Here is a 19,849-nt window from a genome sequence, read left to right on the forward strand (position 1 = left end):
AAAAGACATAATAAGTATCTACAGTATAAAACTGATGCACATTACACCTTTCAAAATTATAAAAAAACTGACAAATCCCATTCTCTATTAAGGCCCACCAGGTCCATAGTCCCCAATTTAAAAATCCAGAATGCTTCCTTTTGTTTAAGGATACGCTCCCTATCACCCCCCACTACGTGGCATGGCTATGTGTTTTATTATCTGAAAAATAAATTGGTTAATAGAATGGCCCATTTTAAGAAAATGATGAGACACAGGCGCTTTAACATTCCCTGTTCTGATGTTACTTTTATGTTCAATAATTCTATCTCTAATGGCCCTAGCAGTCTCACCTACATAGCTCCACCCACAAGGACATTTGATTATATATATTACATACTGGGTATAACAAGTGTGATATCCCTTAATGTAAAATTTCTTCCCAGTAGTGGGGTGGTAGAAAAGAGATCCCTTTATCATATTATTGCAACATGAACACTTTAAGCATGGGTAACAACCTTCCTTCTTACATGAATATTTATTTCTAGAGCCAACATCAGCTCTTATCAATTGTTGATGAAGGTTGAGACCCTGCTTATAAGCAGGCATTGGATAACTTTTAAATTCTTTAATATTCGTATTGCAATCAGCAAGGACTTTCCAATGTTTTCTCATGATTCGTTGTATCTGATTGGGCATTAAATTCAGAAACAAATATAAGGCAATGCTCATCTTTCTTACAACCATTATTCGGACCTAATATACGGCTAGATTACGAGTTTTGCGTTATGAGTGAAAAAGCCTGATAATGCTGCTTTTTCACTACCATTGCTATTACGAGTCTTGTAGGTACAGCTGTACCGCACACTTTTTTGGCCATCACGCAACATAACTACCGCACTTTTCCTTTTTTGATGGTACTTCCACAGCGCCGGTATTACAAGTTTGCCTGTCCGGCCAAAAAGTGAGCAGTACAGCCCATAACTACAAGATCCATACCGTAAAGTGAAAGTCAGTAGTTATGGGTTTTATGTTACAAAGCTGTACCATTAAACTCATAACTAAAGTGTTACAAAGTACACTAACACCGTAAACTACCCATTAACCCCTAAATTGAGGCCCTCCCGCATTGCAAACACTAGAATAAAATTATTAACCCCTAATCTTCCGCTCCGGACATTGCCGCCACTATAATAAACATATTAAAGGGACAGTACACTGTAAAATTGTTTTTCCATAAATTTATTTTAAATGACTTGTTATATCAACTGCAGAGTATAAAATATTTGAGAAATTGCATTTTCGGGTTTATTTGTGTATCTGAAGTAGCTGGTTTTGTGCTTTGAAACCACAGCCTATTACAATGGGTTGAGCTTCAGGTAATATCAGATCTCATTATGTTATCACTTTCATGTACACAGACTTGCTTCCTTATCTTATATTTGTCTGGAACACCAAAGTTCAATACATAGAGAGAACAATGGAAAATTATCATTTTATTACTTAACTATCATGCCCCCACTGAGGGTGTAATCTCTTCTGCTGGCTGTGTTTACTTAGGCTTGTCAATAGCATATACGCCAGTATCAAAACTTTCAGTATAGGTTGGGAAATCACAAGCTAAATCAGCTATTTCAAATGCTGAAATATGAGTAAAGGAGCTACTTGCAACCAATTTAATACACTCTAGCAGGTAAAAAGGATCATTGGGAATAATTTAAAGGGGAGAAAGTTTTTGGGTGAACTGTCCCTTTAACCCCTAAACCGCCATACTCCCGCATCGCAAACACTAAATATTATTAACCCCTAATCTGCTGCCCCCAATGTCGCCGCCACTATACTAAAGTTATTAACCCCTAAACCTCTGGCCTCCCACATCACTAACACTAAATAAATATATTAACCCCTAAACCTAAACCTAACCCTAAATCTAACCCTAATCCTAACACCCCTAACTTAAATATAATTAAAACAAATCTAAATAAAACCTACTATTAATAACTAAATAATTTCTATTTAAGACTAAATACTTACCTGTAAAATAAACCCTAAGCTAGCTACAATATAACTAATAGTTACATTGTAGCTATCTTAGGTTTTATTTTTATTTTACAGGTAAGTTTGTATTTATTTTAACTAAGTAGAATAGTTAGTAAATAGTTATTAACTATTTACTAACTACCTAGTTAAAATAAATACAAATTTACCTGTAAAATAAAACCTAACCTGTCTTACTGTAATATACCTTTAAGAAGTGATCCCTCCTACCAACTTCCAACCCCTATTTAACCTGTCTAATCCATAACCAAACTGCCTGTTAATTGATGTGATTCCTACAGACTACTCTGTGGCGATATTTGGTTAAGCCTAACTTCATTTTGCAGGTCACTTAAAGAATTTCTTACTGATATTCTCAGTCTACTTTTTAGGACTCAAAAACTGCCACTGTGGGTCTTATTACCTTTGTGTGAAGATTCATCTTTACTCAATTAATTAATCAGTTGCTCTGTACAGCTTTATGTATTCTGTGGATCAGCTGGTAAACGGAATGCACATCCGAAACCGGAAGTAAGTCACACTCACACCCGGCTTCAGTTTTCCTCTCAATGCTGCCACACATAAGAAGCACTTCAACTCGTCTCTCAAGAGAATTATCATAACGGATCAAGGTATTTGTGGCATTACTCTAATAATTCTGTGAACTTTGCTCATTACTTGTTATATTGCTAAACTCTGCTAAATTGTAGCTGAACTACCCAGAGACTGAACCACCAATTGTTTGTATATACTCTGTGAATGGACGTCTGAGTAGAGCTGTGTGAGGAACCTGTATATATTTTAAGATTGTTTGAGTGTGTGAAGATGAGTGAAAAGAACTAAGATCGTTCTCTGAACATCAACCAACTATATAACCAGCTGCTCCCCACTAACACTAACGTTCCACAAATAATTACTAATTTCTGAATCAAGTAGAAACTATCTATGCACTGCTCATAGTAATCCTCTGTGAGTCATAATACTTTGAGGATTCAAACCCAGTGTTATTTACCGCTGCTACTATTTAACAATCAGTTCACTGTTTCTGTACTCAGTGAACATAACTACGTTTCTGAGTCATTACACACAAGAGCAACAAAACCATTTAAATCTAAAATACAAAAGTGTGACAAGTGTATTACAGTATTAACAGGCCAAAAACTCTGCTTGTTAACTGTTTAAGTCATGGATCCACAAGAGATTCAGAATGAGATCTCTAACATACATCAAAAATTGGATTACTTTGCACATGGCTTAACTGAAGTTCAAGCAGAGAATACAGCTTTAAAAGCTCTTATCAAAGAATGTTTAACCCCTAAGGAGCAGGCAATACCTGAACCTCAGATTCAGCCTCCCACTCCCTTTTCAGGTAAACGAGCAGCTTTCAGAGATTTTTAAAATGCGTGCAATTTGCTTTTTCTCTAAAACCTAGGACTTACCATTGTGAGAGAATAAAAGTATGCACAAAAATATCGTACCTACTTGGGGAACCCAGGACATGGGCCAATAGGTTGTTTGAAACAAATGATCCCATATTGGATTCATTGTAGGAATTTTTCTCTGCCATGTCAACTTTATATGAGGACACTAACATTCAGATTAATGCAGAGTCTAAATTAAGCACCCTCAAACAAGAAAAGAGAACCGTTGAGGAGTACATCACTGACTTTCAGATGTGGGCCTCCGACTCCCAATGGAATGAGTTTAGCCTCAGAAATCAGTTCAGGCTAGGATTATCTGAGAGCCTGAAAGATGAACTATCACGACTAGATATGCCAGAGTCCTTATCTGCTCTCCCGAACTTATGTATTACTCTGGATAGACAATTGAGGGAGCGAAAGGCAGAGAGAATGGCGTATGAAACTGTCCCAAAACACACTTACCCTGCACATTCACCTCAAGAAAAAGCTTCATCTAATCATGTACGTATGGAAATAGGAACTATTAGGGGTCCACTCACCCCTGAAGAAAAGATAAGAAGAAGATTGTCGAATCTTTGTTTATATTGTGCACATAAGGATCATTCTGTGAGTGAATGTCCTTTGCTAGCTAAACAGAAAAAGGGTAAGATAGTTTCAATTAAACAGTTACATAACACCCCTAAGACTCACCAGCTAACTATACCCCTTTCTTTGCAGTGGGATCAATACAACCTACAGACTGAAGGACTAATAGATTCTGGGGCGACGGGTATATATATTGACACTGATTATGTTGTAAAAAATAAAATTCCCACTGTGTGCAAAGCAAACCCAGTTTTTGTCAAGTTAATTGATGGTACATTCATTCAGAAAGGACCAATCACTCATCACACCATACCTCTTTTAATAACCACTTCTGGGGAACACACTGAATATTTAACATTTGATATAATACCCATAGCTCAACATTCAGTCATTTTAGGTTATTCATGGTTAGTGAATTATAACCCTGATATAAATTGGACACAAAAATTGTAAACCTCAAATCCACCTACTGTGTTAAAACTTGTTACCCACACTGTTCCATAGCTACTATAGAGCAAGGTGTTCCAGATGTTTATCAGGATCTGGTAGATGTTTTTGATCTGAAAGAAGCAGAAAACTTACCACCCCATAGGGGATATGATTGCCCCATAGACATCATCCCAGGAACACAAATACCACATGGAAAGATTTACCCAATGAATCATAAAGAACTTCAAGATTTACGTTCCTATTTGGATGAAAATTTGAGAAATGGATTCATATCACATTCAACCTCTCCAGCAGCTGCTGGGATATTTTTTTGTAAAAAACAAAGATGGAACATTGCGTCAAATTATTGATAATAGAGCTTTGAACAAGATCACTATAAAAAAACGATACCCCCTTCCTTTAATCCCTGAGTTGTTAGAAAGACTAACTGGTGCCACAGTATTTACAAAGCTGGATCTAAAAGGGGCTTATAATTTAATCCGCATCAAGATAGGCGATGAGTGGAAGACTGCCTTCCGGACCAGATATGGATTATTTTAGTACAACGTCATGCCTTTTGGATTTTGTAATGCTCTGGCAATGTTCCAGCATTTCATAAATGAGATTTTCCATGATCTCACGGATGTTTGTGTAATCATCTACTTAGATGATATTCTAATTTATTCAAAGAATTTGTTAGACCATGAAAAACATGTGCGCTGGGTCCTAACAAGACTTAGGCAAAACAAATTATATGCTAAATTAGAAAAATGCATTTTTCATGCGTCCAAAATAAAATTCTTAGGGTACATTCTGAAACCCAACAAGATTGAGATGGATCCACAAAAGATTCAGGCTATAATTGATTGGCCCAAACCCACAACCATATGCACACTCCAGAGGTTTTTGGGGTTTTCAAACTTTTACAGGAAATTTATCAAAGATTTTTCCTCAGTAGTGAAACCTCTCACTCAACTAACCAGTATCAAACGTAAATTCGTTTGGACAGAAGGCACCCAAGAAGCTTTTACGAGACTGAAAAGACTTTTTACTACAGCACCAGTATTAACCCTTCCAGACTATAATCAAACATTTATATTAGAAGTAGATGCTTCTAATTCAGGAGTTGGTGCAGTGTTATCACAACAGCACAGAAAAACCAAACAAATACATCCCATTGCATTCTACTCAAAGACCTTCTTACCAGCAGACAGTAACTATTCTGTTGGCGATAAAGAGTTGCTAGCAATAAAACGATCATTAGAACATTGGAGACACCTCTTAGAGGGAACTAAAGAACCCTTCCTTATTTATACCGACCATAAAAATCTTGAATATCTGAAGCCCAACAAGACCCTCTCATCCCGTCAAGTACGATGGGCTCTTTTTATGGATCGGTTCAACTTCCAGATAACATACAGACCAGGAAGCACTAATGCAAAAGCGGATGCTTTATCAAGACAATTTGAACACAACCTGACTTCCAACATCTCAACATCAATAATACCTGAAGAATTTTTTTTGGGAACACTCACTAGTCTGGAGACGGAGATCCTTTCAGCCCCTAAAGATGAGATTCACATACCACAAGATTGCATAAAGGATTCTGCATCTGGGTTGATCTACCATAAAGGAAGATTGTTCATCCCCAAAACTTTACGAAAACTCATACTAACCTACACCCATGACAGTTTATTATCAGGTCATACTGGAATCCAAAAAACAATTGACTTAACCAGACAATATTTCTGGTGGCCCCAGATGGAACAAACTATAACTGATTACATATTAGGCTGTGACGTATGTGCCAGGAATAAGATTGAGCACAAAAAACCTATAGGTTACTTGACGTCCCTTCCAATTCCTGATAAACCTTGGAGTACCATATCCATGGACTTCATTGTTGAATTACCAGAGTCACAACATTATAACACTATATTTGTTGTAGTAGACCAGTTAACTAAACTTGCACATTTCACTCCACTTAAAGCTCTCCCTAGTGCTATGGTAACAGCAAAAGCCTTCATTCGGTCCATTGTACGGTTACATGGTTTACCTACTACCATTATTACTGACCGGGGAACCCAATTCACCTCTGCTTTCTGGAGATCTCTCTGTAATTTACTAAAAATAGACACTTTCAACATCTTTTCACCCACAGACTAATGGGTTAACCGAATGTTTGAATCAATACCTCAGGTGTTACATAACACACTTACAAGATGATTGGGTTTGCATACCTCCCCATGGCAGAATTCTCTTACAACAATTCCATATCTACCTCAACAAAGATGACTCCATTTTTTGCCACATATGGTTATCACCCAACATCGATCACCCTATCAAAAACTTTAGTCAATTCCCCAAGTGCTACAACTTACCTCAGAACCTTACAGGACCGAATAGACCATCTTAAGACTCATCTCGTTCAAGCAAAAGACAGACAAAAACACTACTACGACCAGAGACATAGACCAACACCAGACTATAAGTTAGGTGACCAAGTACTTCTTTCAACTAAATACCTAAGGTTACAGATACCAAGTAAAAAGTTAGCTAACCAGTATATCGGACCTTTTCCTATTGATAAAATCATTAATCCTAATGCAGTAAGACTGAAACTACCGACTCATCATAAAATACACAACACTTTCCATGTCTCCCTATTAAAACCTTATACTTCAGACCCTGACAGACTAAATCTGACATCACCTCCTCCTATACCCCTGAATAGCCAAGAGGAGTTTGAAGTAGAAAGAATATTGGATTCACGTATCAGGAGACGCAAGTTAGAATATCTAATTCAATGGAAGGGTTATGGCCCAGAAGAGAATTCCTGGCAGCTGCAGACTGAGATTAATGCTCCCAATCTCCTTAGACATTTCCATCGTCGTTACCCTAATAAACCTCATCCTGGATCTCCGGGGGTGATCCCTTAACAGGGGGGAGATGTAATATACCTTTAAGAAGTGATCCCTCCTACCAACTTCCAACCCCTATTTAACCTGTCTAATCCATATCCAAATTGCCTGTTAATTGATGTGATTCCTACAGACTGCTCTGTGGCGATATTTGGTTACGCCTAACTTCATTTTGCAGGTCACTTAAAGAATTTCTTACTGATATTCTCAGTCTACTTTTTAGGACTCATAAACTGCCTCTGTGGGTCTTATTACCTTTGTGTGAAGATTCATCTTTACTCAATTAATTAATCAGTTGCTCTGTACAGCTTTGTGTATACTATTCTGTGGATCAGCTGGTAAACGGAACGCACATCCAAAACCGGAAGTAAGTCACACTCACACCTGTCTTCAGTTTTCCTCTCAACACTGCCACAGGTAAGAAGCACTTCAACTCGTCCCTCAAGAGAAAGTGAACTTTGCTCATTACTTGTTATATTGCTAAACTCTGCTAAATTGTAGCTGAACTACCCAGAGACTGAACCACCAATTGTTTGTATATACTCTGTGAATGGACGTCTGAGTAGAGCTGTGTGAGGAACCTGTATATATTTTATGATTGTGTGAGTGTGTGAAGATGAGTGAAAAGAACTAAGATCGTTCTCTGAACATCAACCAACTATATAACCAGCTGCTCCCCACTAACACTAACGTTCCACAAATAATTACTAATTTCTGAATCAAGTAGAAACTATCTACGCACTGCTCATAGTAATCATCTGTGAGTCATATTACTTTGAGGATTCAAACCCAGTGTTATTTACCGCTGCTACTATTTAACAATCAGCTCACTGTTTCTGTACTCAGTGAACATAACTATGTTTCTGAGTCATTACACACAAGAGCAACAAAACCATTTAAATCTAAAATACAAAAGTGTGACAAGTGTATTACACTTACACTAAAACCTAACATTACACTAAAATTAAATGAATTAAATTAACAAAATACATGTATCTAAATTACAGAAAATAATAAACACTAAATTAAATAAAATTAAAAAAAAATCAAATATTTAAACTAATTACACCTAATCTAATAGCCCTATCAAAATAAAAAAGCTCCCCCAAAATAAAAAAGGGCCTATTGCGGGGCATTGCCCCAAAGAAATCAGCTCTTTTACTTGTAATAAAAAAATACAACCCCCCAACAGTAAAACCGACCACCCACACAACCAACCCCCCCAAAAAACTACCTAAAAAAACCTAAGCTCCCCATTGCCCTGAAAAGTGCATTTGGATGGGCATTGCAATTAAAAGGGCATTTAGCTCTTTTACATTTCCAAAATCCCTAATCTAAAAATAAAACCCACCCAATAAACCCTTAAAAAAACCTTACACTAACCCCCAAAGATCCACTTACAGTCTTCATCCAAGCGGCAAGAATTTCTCAACGAAGCCGGGAGACGTCTTCATCCAAATGGCAAGAAGTCGTCCTCCAGGCGGGCAGAAGTCTTCATCCAGACAGCATCTTCTATCTTTATCCTTCCGACGTGGAGCGGCAATATTTGGGGCGACATTGGAACCCATGGCTGTACCTTGAATTTGCATATAGTAATCATCTTCAAACAAAAAGAAATTACAATATAGAATGAGGGCAAGCAATTGTAATAAAAAGTCTATATGAGCCTTCGTATATTCCTTATTAGTAAACAATACTGATCTAACTGCTCCCAACCCACTTTCGTGGGTAATAGAAGTATATAAACTTTCTACATCAAGGCTAAATAACAAAAACGTATCCGTCTCTAACACCAGCTGTGCTGCCACCATCTTTTGCTTGTTCCTTATTTAACAAGTCATGGGTCTGATCAAAGTAGCCATGTACATATACAATAAGATACATATGAGGTAAGCCCTCTATGATATTGAATGTGAATGTATTATCGTAAATTCGATGTTATGGATAGCTGGTAGCATAACTATCCTAATCATGCTATTTTGCATAGGTGCATATTAGACATCTTTGGGTAGCACAGTTGCAATTTATGTTAGCACAATATGATATGGTCTATGGTTTTATACTAAATTTAGGGCTATATTATGAGTGGAGCACAAATTAACACTATCACACTCACATTAACTCCACTAGAAGGAAGCTTTTTGCGAGCAGCGGGTAGCGCGTGCATTACAATTTTAAAGTAAAATGTTTTCACATGAGCGCTAACCCAACACATGCAAAAAGCCGAAATTTGATTTTCCCAAACTTGTTAACCTATTCCTTATAGATTTCAACGGAGCTTGAAAAGTGGGAAAAAAACCTAACACCCTTACTCGAGCGCAAATCTTATTGCGTTTTCTCAAGTGCGCTTATCTGACATGAAATATTAATATTTCACATTCCAATGTTCTTCACATAGAAGAATAGTTTCTATTTATTCTTAAATACATATTTCTATACATATATCTGATTTACTTAGAAATTATTCCACTATGTGAAGAACATTGGAATGTGAAATATTTACAGTTAATACATAGTTAAACACTTTATTAAATATGAATATTGCATTAATATGATTGTACATATTTTCAGTTACTTGACTGCAAGGGTGTCCAGTGCACTGGAGTATACATATGTATTTATGTGTTTATATCTATATATATTTGACTATAAATACACATATAAATACATATGTACCGACATACAAACATTGATCACCATAGTAACGCTTGGTGTGCTTTTGGCACAATTTTGCTTGGGGAAGGAGAACTGAGCCTTAAGGGTCAAATCGCCATGACTTCATTCCCACCTTACCCAATAAAGACACAGACACGTATATTGGAGGTATAAGACCATGAAGCAAGGTTGCGTTTATTAAACAAAACCAGGCAAACTCTAAACTTATTTAACTTATAAAGCATAAGGCTTATCGAAGAGGTGGCGGCATCTGAGGCTAAGCAATATCCTAAAGCTAACCAGAACCTAGTATCAACAGCAAGCGTAGTGAGGTCACCAGCCCGGATCGGTTGTCACAATGCTCCTGCCGAGCATTGCCCTTCAGAGGCTGGCATCATCCACAAGGGGTTTCTAGGTCAGCAGGCCCGCGGGGAGAGGCGTTACAATCTGCGACTTGCCACATCATGCCCCTCCCATTAGCTCGACCACACCCTCGCGGAAACCATAAAAATTATTCGGCCGGGACCCCGCCACACCAGCCGGTGATTCCTACCTACACCCTAACAAGTTGCTCCATACCTGTAACGGTCATCATTTAGACGCAAGACGCACAACAAACGTCCATGATGTGAAGCCAAAAAATTACCACTTTGGACTTAAGATCAGCTAGCCTGATTAGGCATGCCCCTGCCAAAGTCCTCCAACCACCCTAATGGTAGCCTTCCCTCAGTGCCGCCCCCTTTACCCTGAAACAAAGATTAAACATGTTAACAACAAGGGAGGGATGGGCGGGGAAAAAACCTTTCTCCAGCAGTTGCAGACAAGAAAGAGGAAATCTCCCAGCATCCATGCACTTTTAAAGAGGTAAGAGTCCCCACCCCACACATTGCAATAAATGTTGCAAACTCACACACTGAACAGCTTCACATTCCAGCATAACCCTTAAGACGTTACATGCACAATTATGCCTTCCACTACCATAAGGGTCAAATCGCCATGACTTCATTCCCACCTTACCCAATAAAGACACAGACACGTATATTGGAGGTATAACCAGGCAAACTCTAAACTTATTTAACTTATAAAGCTAAAGGCTTATCGAAGAGGTGGCGGCAACCACCTTCCTCCACGATCAACCTCCCCACATCTCTGTTAAGCTTTTTCTGGATACGGTAAGCTGAACGAGGAACTCTCACATGTCGCCACTGCAAGCGAGCAATCACATTCTACCAAGCCACCCGCACTCCTGGGAAACGCGCTTTCAACCATCTCACGTCCGACTGAATAACAGCCACCAACTCCAGCACAGGCAAACTTCCCACATCATTTCCTCCCAGATGCATCACTACCAGGGAAGGCTGCCCCCAATGGCGGGTAGCCTCCTCCAGACAAGCCGGCAAATCTCTTCACAACATTCCCCTCCTCCCCAGCCATCTAATCGAAACCGCATCTGGTCGAAATCCCAGCTGCTGGCCTCCCGGGTGCTTCATAGCGTGAATGGCTGCCCAATAGACATACGAATGCCCAACTATCCACACTCTACAGGGAGGGATTCTTAAACATAAAATAAATAAAGACGAAAAAACCTGCATTACTGCCAGCCCCGGCTGAGGTCAGCCCTACACCCCCTGAACTGTGCCCTGAAGGGGTCTAATGTATAACTTATATCTCTTTGAGCTCCACCTTCCCAACCTCTTGATCTCCCGCTCCGACGCCCCAGCGGCCGCTCCTATGCTGAATGAGTGTGGGGCGATAACACCAGGGTCGAGCCCGATCCGCTTAGCCGCTTCTTCCAACACCCTTCTAAACTGAAAACGGGACAAGTTAGACCCATCCGTATGAACAAAGAATTGCTCTGAGTTCCCTGGCCTCCTAGCGGAAAATTCCTGAGGAAAGCCGCACGGGGGAAAATTCAAAATTCTCCGGCTGCGGTATAGTCAACCACACACCTTTCCGCTCCTGATCAGTCTTTGATCGCGGGATAAACAGCAATAGCGCCTGCATGTCAAACCTGACGTGCCGCGCCTGTATACCGCTGCCCTCTGCCGACCTGGATGAGCTCACTAGCTCTCCTATCCTCAAAGCCCCAAAGAAAGCAACTGCGAACGCCGCCCTAAACAGGCTGACCTCATACTCGTCCACGCACACCTTCAAAAGCACTGCCAGTAACACCCCCAGTCTCTGCACTGTGATAGGCTTGCTCCTATCCGCCGGCTTGGCCTCAATCCTACCCCAACCTTTCATTACCTGCCTAACCAGGAAGGTACCTGTCCCATCCGGGAGACCCTTCCACTTATTAAAGAAGGACAAGGCTGCTAGCCTCCCTTGCATCGACCCTTTTTTGCAGCCGCCCTCCTTCAAGCCCACCATCCATTCAAGCAACAAAGCTGGTGACCCGGATTCTACCGGGACACCTTTTACCCTTGAGGAAGATGTCCCACTCAGCCTAGTACTTGACGTAGGCTTTCCAGGTAGCAAGCGCCAGCGACGCCTGTACCATTGAAGTCAGCACGTCCCCCCTTCCGCCACCTGCCAAAGAAAGGAAGGACAAGGAGTACCAATTTTCTAAATGTCTCCCATTGGCCCCGCGACAGTGCATCCGCCAGTACATTATTGACCCCAGGCACATGCCGTGCCGCAAAATCAATGTTGTGCCGCAAGCACCTCAGCACTAACCATCTGAGATAACGCAGGACAATAGGGGAAGAGGCCGAAAGGTTGTTGATAGCATACACAACGCTCATATTATTGCACCAAAATATCACATTCCTATTAGCCAACCGCTGTCCCCACAATTCAATTGCCACTACGATCGGGAACAACTCCAGGAGCGTCAGGTTCCTGGTCCATCCCTTCTCTATCCATGCCCTGGGCCACTCCTCCGCGCTCCAAGCACCGCTGAAGAATGCCCCGTAACCCACCGCACCTGCAGCATCTGTGAACAGGTGCAGAGCTAGACTGGAAGTCCTCTCGTGTCTCCATAGCAAGACCCCATTGAAATCTTCCAAGAACAACTCTCAGACTCTGAGGTCCTCCCTCATGTCTGGAGATATCCTACACTGCTTACCACCCACATTGGCTCCTTTCAATGGGCCCTCCAACCTTCTGTTGAACACCCGACCCATCGGGATAACCTTGCAAGCGAAATTCAACAAACCCATCCACGACTGTAACTCCATCACTGAAAGCCTGTCAGCCACCGCAGCCGAAAAAACCGCAGCAAGCATACGCACTACCTTATCCTCTGGCAACCTGCACTGCCACTCCAGGGTATCAATCTCGATACCAAGAAATGTCAGGCGAGTACATGGCCCCTGGGTCTTGTCTTCCGCCAATGGGACCCCGAAATGGGCGAACAGCGCCCGCATTACCAACATAAGCCGCGCACATTCTGCTGATCCAGCTCTGCCGATCAGCAGAAAATCATCCAAATAGTGGGCTATAAGCCCACCCCGCGCCTCTGAAAAAACAGTCCAATGCAAAAATGTACTGAATGTCTCAAAGAACGCACAGGAAACCAAGCAACCCATCGGGAGACAGCGGTCTACAAAATAGGAACCCTCAAACCAGCACCCCATACCGGGTGAATTGGCAGCAAGCGGAAAGCTGACTCGATGTCGAGCTTTTCCAAGAGGGCTCCTACTCCAGCCTGCTGCACCAAGCCCATGGCTTGGTCAAACGACTGGTAGAAAACGGAGCTAACTTCCAGGTTGATAGCATCATTAACCGAACTACCCTTCGGATATGATAAGTGCTGAATCAGCCGGAATTTCCCCGCTTCCTTTTTTGGGATGACCCCAAGCGGGGAAATCACCAAGCCCTCAATCGGGGGCTCTGTGAAGGGACCTACCATACGCCCCAACCGCAATTCTTTCCCCAACTTTTCCCTCACTATGCCGGGGTATTCATACGCCGACTTGAGGTTCAGCTTCTGTCGCGCCCCACTCAACGGGATGAGGAAACCCTTGCGAAGCCCAGACAGGAGAAGCTCCCCCGCCTGCCTGTTCGGGTAGGCCCTGAGCCATGGCTCAAGGGCGTCCAGCCTCAACGGCGTTGGGGCCCTTTGAGCCAGCAACTCCCTTTCCAGCCCCCCGGCCTCCGCTCTCCTTCCGCCTCCCACACTCTGTCCCCGGGTGGCCCGCCCCGCAGTATAAACAGGAGTGGCAAAAGGAGCAGTTCGATCCCCGGTCGCACTTTCTTTCGTTGTACTTCCAACATTCCCGGCCTTTCCTTTTAACCCCGCCTAGCGGCCTGCTCCCCCCTGCCCTCGCACCCGAGGGGGGGAGGGAGCATTCCGCATCCATGTGCTGCCATAAGTGCACGTCCGTAGTGCCCAAGGTCAGCAGCGGGTTCCCTACCATCTTTCTCCTATAATCCGCATCATATGATCTCCACACACCCTCCTTATAGGTTTTATGGACAAACTCAATAGTCTCCATGTACTTCCAAACATCCACGCCCAACTCGGGCCTCGCCTCCACCAAGCAGGACGCCATCACCCTAAAGCACGTGCGCCATTCGTCCATCGTCTCGGGCCTCTTCACCTTCTTTGGGCCCGAGCCGTCCTCACTGCGCTCCTTGGCCTTATGGGCCTCGAGCGACAAATCAAAAATGTGAACGTATTTCCCATCTCTGATTTTTTTAATCACCTTCGCCTTAAGGTGCGAATGTAGCGAGTGCACATTGCAGGGGTACGCATCCCCCTGCAATGCCACTTTCCTGTCTGCCACCGCCAAGCCAACAGCCCCTGACCCTAGCTGCTGACTGCTCAATACCCCTGACTAGGAACCCCCGCCTGCGCTCCCCCACCCGGAGCCAGCCTCAATTCCTGCCTTTGCTGCCCCGCTACTAACCTACGCAGGTATTTTAACACACGTTTTTGAGGTTTGGACACTGGCCCCAAGGAGTCGTCACTCTCAGAGCCAATATCACTAGACGACCCCCCCTCCCCCAGACCCAAACCCAACGTGGTCTCACCTGCTCCTGGCGCTGTAGGGGGAAGTGCCTCCTGGCCTGCTCCGGTCCTCAGGGCCACCACCTGCCCTGCATCCTGATTGCCTGCAACCCCTGCATCTCCTCTTACCTGTGAAGACAAAACAAAGCCGGGAGTATCGGGGATCGCAGAACAGGCGCCACCCCCACCCTGCCCCACCACCGTACTAGCTTGCTGAGCAGACCCCTGAACCCCAGTCCCAACCTGCCTTCCTCCGCTACCCCTGTCATTACTGCCTGCAAACGCTGGCCCATGGCCACCCGCCCCCCTATGACCCGCCATAGCAGCTCGGCCACTATCAGAACCCCCTGCAGATGCTGGGTGCTGGGTATTCCCCGCTTCTGGGGGTAATGCTTGTGCCCCTTGGGCTAACAGTGAGGCCAACCTAAAGATCTCACCTATCACATCCTGCTGTCCTCTCTCCAGAGGCTCATGCCCACTAACACTGCGACTCTCCCTCCTTGCCAACTCCATCCCTTGACCAGAAACACCTTGCCCGCCAGCTCCCCACATTGGTGGCCTACCACCCCTACTGTCAAGCCCCCCAGTGCCCAGACCCCGTAACCAGAATCAGGCCCAGTGCCCAGACCCCTGTAACCAGAATGAGCCCCAGTGCCCGGACCCCCGTGACCAGAATGAGCCCCAATGCCAAAACCCCAGTGACCAGAATGAGCCCCAATATGTCCTCCAACTTGCCAGGTGCCAGCCCCCGGATCAATGCCCCCAGACTCTGCCTGCCCGGTGCCGCCTTCCCCGGATCCCCGGACTTCTGGCTCACCTCCGCCATCGCTGCGCCCGAAACCGGAAATGACCCCATCCCCTCGGCGCCCGGAAGTGACGTCACAATCGCGACGACCGGAAGTGACATCACCGCTGCCCCACACCGACCGGAAGGAACCGATGGAGGAAGACGTGCTGACCGCCGCTCATGAGGGGAACCCACCATCCGCCGCAGGACCCACCTGCCCAACGCCGGACTGCCCGACGCCAACCGTGACGCCCTGGACTGATCCCGCCGATAGGGCCTGAATCAAGGCCGACACCGCAACCCGCGCCGCCTCCGGAATAGGTAAGTTAGGTAAGTACCCGACCCCCAAGGAGGCCGCAGCACCACCCGAGCCACCAATGACAGAGGGGGCCCGATTAGGGCCTAAAGCCACGCTGCCCGTGCCCACAGAGGGAGGGGAGGGGGCCACTAGACCACCAGGCCAAGACACGCGGTGTAGGCCTGAAGGCCCACCGCTTTCCGTGATGCTGCTCGGAGTTAAAGAGGGAGGGGGCCACCAGACCACCAGGCTGAGACCCGCGGAGCAGGCCCGAAGGCCCACCGCTCCCCCCAACACGAACAGGCGGCACCACACGGTGTGGGCCCGAAGGCCTGCCGCTCGCCTCCGCATGCTCGTCCCCTTGGGACACCGGCACGCCCGCAGGCCCCAAATCAGGCCCGCCAGCCCGCTTGTGACCTTGAGCGCCCTGCCCGACCCTAAACACCTCCGGGAGGCCGATCGAGCCATCCGGAGCCCCTTCCTCCAGTTGAGAGGCCCCAACATCCCTGGAACCTACCCCTGAATTCATTAAACCCCCACCCTGGGACAAAGGGAAAAGGAGGGGGGAAGATGTTACACCCAAAGGCCCTCCCTGTTCCTGAGAAGGATTGAGGCCTACCCCCTGAGAAGGGCTAGGGCCTACTTCCCCAGAACCCACACTAACACCTCTCCCCCTAACAGATACTCGCCGTGACACTGGCGAAGACTCCCTCACCCGCTTAGGAGGAACCGACTGACGCATAGGCCGCACCATCCTGCCACAGAAAAAACCTTTCTCCAGCAGTTGCAGACAAGAAAGAGGAAATCTCCCAGCATCCATGCACTTTTAAACAGGTAAGAGTCCCCACCCCACACATTGCAACAAATGTTGCAAACTCACACACTGAACAGCTTCACATTCCAGTCAGGCAGCATAACCCTTAAGACGTTACACGCACAATTATGCCTTCCACTACCATTATATTGTCGATTTTTACACTGTTTCTAGTTTATCTGGGGAAGGAGTGCATGCCCCGAAACATCTCAACTTTGAATAAATAACATGCTATTATTTGTTTTTATTGAGTGACTGTGGTATTTATTGTCTATACTTAAGTTTTATGCCTGCACCCTTTTAGCTAGCCCCTTTAAAGTGAGAATGCGGACCTCCTGCAGTCTTTTATTAAATACAATACACATATATGAAAATATATACATACACAAATACAAATATCTACACACACAAACACACATATATATATATATATATATATATATATATACACTTTTAAGCCCTTTTTGTCAATTACCTTGATGTATACCATATCCCTTTTAAACCCTTTTTATTCAATAATAGACATGTTATATTAAATATGTGTGTGTGTATATATATATATATATATATATATATATGTGTGTGTGTATGTGTGTTTGTGTAATACTTTATTTTACCGTAATATGTTTTCCATGTGTTTTGTGAAACTTTTAACTTTAATTCTATCCTTAACACTTTATTTCAGGTCTCAAGTTACACTAATTCTTTTAGCGCTATTATGTGTTGTGCTCAAGTGCAACATATGACTTTCAACTTGTAATCAGGGATAGGCACAGACAAAGAGGCCTACTTATCAAGCCGTTATATGATTCATTAAGGCTCTTTTTATCACAATTACATAGGCTGTTTACAGCGTGTAGGGCACACATATAAATATGTGTATGTTTAATATGTGATATCCTGTAAGGAAAAGCCACATCAAGATGTCAACATGTCAGTACTACATTATTAGACCTCGTGCTTGTTTGCTCTGATTTTATTGGCATTTTAGCCTTTTTATCCTGCATGTTCGAAATAAAGGTTTGATATTTTTTATATTTTTCACCTGATACATCTTCTTTTTTGTTGCAACTTTTGCGGGGTTGAGGTATCACGCCTACTTTCATGGCAATTTTTTGTGATGTCAGAGGGGAGACCTGAAGCTTCCCTACCTACACGTGTGGCGTGAAGAGATGTGTGCTGAGTCCGGTCAGTGTTCAAAGTGCCAGGGCGTGTCTAACAGTGAGCGGTCGGTATCCTGGAGTGGAGATTACCATTGTGTGGAACACTAGGTTAGTGATAACCCGTCCTCTCTACAACGACTCAAGTGGCAGTATGCGTTAGATGAAGACAGTCAAAGGTAAGCAGTGGTTTCCTCTATTTCCTGGTGATAAAGTGCACTGAATGACCTGTTGTCTGTTTACCTAAGGCAGCTGCGATGCTAAAACGCCTTTAGGATTTGGGATTTTGTGTACGTGGTCTTCCCCTCTAAATATAAGGGCTTTACAAATTTGGATGACTGTGTAGATACTCTTTATTTTTGGACTACATTATTGAACTTGTTAATGGGATCACACCTTTGTTAACGTGAGTTCATTAATGTAACAGCAAGCACTTTAAAACACACTGTTGTGACTGTGTTTGGACTTAGTGTGCATAAAGCTGTCTACCCTATAAAAAAACGTCACAAAAGTCTGATCTCTTTTGAGCATCTTCTATGAAGATGCAAATTTGAGAGGGAGCAGGTTTCAGTACTTTTAATATCTAGTACAAGAAGTTTGAAACCTCTCGTCTCCATCTTGTTTTCAACTCACGTCAAACCGGAAATGTATTGAAAAACAATAAAAATAAATATATATATATATATATTTAAAATACTTAAAAGTGATAATATAGCGACTGAGCTGTCGTGATCAGTATGCCCATCATGCTACATACAAAGGGCATGCAGATGCTTAAAGGGACAGTATACACTCATTTTCATATAACTGCATGTAATAGACACTACTATAAAGAATAAGATGCACAGATACTGATATAAAAATCGAGTATAAAACTGTTTAAAAACTTACTTAGAAGCTGTCAGTTTGGCTCTGTTGAAAAGGTAGCTGGAAAGCCCACTGCAAGTGGCAAATAAGACACTCCCCCCTCCCCCTTCTTTTGCATATGAAAAGACCCTTTACACAAACAGGAGCAAGCTGGAGAAGGTAGCTGACCGTATTCACATAATTCACTTTGGGGCTTGGTTAGGAGTCTGAAAATCAAAGCAATGTAATCAAAGCAATGTTATTTAAAAATAAGCAAAACTATACATTTATTTAAAAAAAAACTTTTGGGCTATATAAATAGATCATTTACAAAACAGTTATGCAAAGAAAAAAATGAGTGTATAATGTCCCTTTAAGCAGTGGTGAGGATGGATTTAGTTTGCAATACATTAACCTCACACATGTAAATGAGCATTTCCCTTCCACAGTGAAAACAGGGGTTCATTCAAAAGCCCTTTACTTTAAGCTTAAAAGGCATGACAGGGCTTGTGGGGGTGACCTCCCAGTTTCTATTCCAAGAACAGTTAATCAACACACAAAAAGGAGCTTTTTTGTTGAAAAGGCATTTGCAGCTTCAGACTCTTAAAGGGACACTAAACCCAAATTTTTTCTTTCATGATTCAGATAGAGCCTGGAATTTTAAGCAACTTTCTAATTTACTTCTATTATCAATTTTTCTTCATTCTCTTGCTATCTTTATTTGAAAAAGAAGGCATCTAAGCTAAGGAGCCAGAACATGTTTGGTTCAGGACCATGGACAGCACTGTTTATTGGTGCTGTCCAACTGCAAGGACAACCCAGGTTGTTCACCAAAAATGGGCCGGAATCTAAACTTACATTCTTGCTTTTCAAATAAACATACCAAGAGCTTGAAGAAAATTTTGATAATAGGAGTTAATTAGAAAGTTGCTTAAAATTGCATGCTCTATCTGAATCACAAAA

Source organism: Bombina bombina, chromosome 6, assembly GCF_027579735.1.
Source record: "Bombina bombina isolate aBomBom1 chromosome 6, aBomBom1.pri, whole genome shotgun sequence".
Taxonomy (NCBI): domain Eukaryota; kingdom Metazoa; phylum Chordata; class Amphibia; order Anura; family Bombinatoridae; genus Bombina; species Bombina bombina.